The sequence below is a fragment of the Artemia franciscana genome, unplaced genomic scaffold (assembly GCF_032884065.1).
Source record: "Artemia franciscana unplaced genomic scaffold, ASM3288406v1 PGA_scaffold_47, whole genome shotgun sequence".
NCBI lineage: Eukaryota > Metazoa > Arthropoda > Branchiopoda > Anostraca > Artemiidae > Artemia > Artemia franciscana.
Genome location: NW_027062688.1, coordinates 1,803,010 through 1,805,001, shown reverse-complemented (window position 1 = coordinate 1,805,001; position 1,992 = coordinate 1,803,010).

Below are 1,992 nucleotides of genomic sequence, written 5' to 3'. Positions count from 1 at the left end.
TATAATTGATAAAAGAGCGAGGTCACACGATGTAAAAATTCAAAATAAGACATAATTTTTAGATCGGGAAAAATTGTTCAGATTTTTAGTCAGACTGTCAGCAGCTATTCCTATTCGTGATTAATGTCATATAATAACACTTTACTAGGTCTTGCGTTATTCTTGGTCCATAAATTTTTTATTTTTTTATTTTTCAAAGTTATAAAGATGCGAAAAAAGGACTTGCAACTATAAAGTGCACTTGGCCATTAGTCTGAAATATAAAAAAAAAATTAAAAATAAATAAAACTTCCTCCTTTAGGTTTGTACTCTTAGAATTGAGTTCCAGGAGACATAGAGAATCATAGGAAAGAATCTTCAACACTTGCACTAGTATTTGAAATCGTATTTTATATATTTAAGAGGGTAATGCTGAACTAGAATTGATCTGTTGGAGGCTGTACCTTGCCATTTAGCAGGCCTCGGCCGAGTCCATTGATTTTTGAATTGAAAAAAGAATAGTTGTGGTAAAAGTCAGGTAAGGTTTCATATGTGTCTCTCCCTGTGTAAGATTTGCGCACATAGGGAGAATAGTTTTTTGTTGGATTGAGGTCGAGGTCAAAGGCCTCGATCGAGTCCGTTGATTTTTGAATTGAAAAGGGAATAGTTGTGGGAAAAGTCCAGTTACGTTCAGTTGTAGAAAAAGCCAATACAGTTTGTCTAGTTAAATGGGCATCAAGGTCAATTTTACCCCAAAGCTGAACTAGAGGCAATCTGTTGGAGGTTCTATACGATCCTATACCTATCATAATTTTACCCCAAAGCTGAACTAGAGTCAATCAGTTGGAGGTTCTATACGATCCTATACCTTTTATGTCCTAGGGGGGTGGGATATGGTAGACCCTGTTCTTGGGTTTCCCCGGGGAACATATACTGGTTGACAGCAGTTCAATCGAAAATTTTTCTCTCATGCATTTTACTCCACAATGCTGAAGTAGAGTCAATCTGTTGGAGGTTCTACCTTGCCTCTTAGCAATTATAATAGCCGATTGTCAGTTATAATTGACAATTGTCAATTGACAATTGCCATTATTTGGTTAGAGGGGTCCTAATTCCTTCTAAAGCAGTCGTGGGGGGGGAAGGAATCCCCCCAGTGTAAAATTTTTCCTTAATAGGGTAGGTTAATAATTAGGAGGGTAATGCTGAACCAGAGTCAGTCTCTTTGTGGTTCTCCACAATGCTGAAGTAGAGTCAATCTTTTGGAGGTTCTACCTTGCCTCTTAGCAATTATAATTGCCGATTGTCAGTTATAACTGACAATTGTCAATTGACAATTGCCATTATTTGGTTAGAGCGGTCCTAAGGCCTTCTAAAGCAGTCCTGGGGGGGGGGGCAATCCCCCCCAGTGTAAAATTTCCCCTTAATAGGCTAGGTTAATAATTAAGAGGGTAATGCTGAACTAAAGTCAGTCTCTCGGAGGTTCTCCACAATGCTGAAGTAGAATCAATCTGTTGGAGGTCTTACCTTGCCTCTTAGCAATTATAATTGCAGATTCTCAGTTATAACTGACAAACGTCAATTGACAATTGCCATTATTTGGTTAGAGGGGTACTAAGGCCTTCTAAAGCAGTCCTGGGGGGGGGGAGGCAATCCCCCCCGTGTAAAATTTCCCCTTATTAGGGTAGGTTAATAATTAAGAGGGTAATGCTGAACTAGAGTCAGTCTCTTGGATGTTCTCCACAATGCTGAAGTAGGGTCAATCTTTTGGAGGTTCTACCTTGCCTTTTAGAAATTATAATTACCAATTGTCCTTATTCCAAGGGGGATAAGCATTTCCTCTACATTTTACTCATTTTTCAAAAATATTAATTAAGATATTTAATACTAGAGTGTGTCAATTAGTAGTCAGTAAAGGCCAATCACAAATCAGATCGGCAAACTAGCTCGGCCAATCAGGGCAATACTGGGCGGATCAGAAATCAGATGACGAACTAGCTCAGCCAATAAGAAATC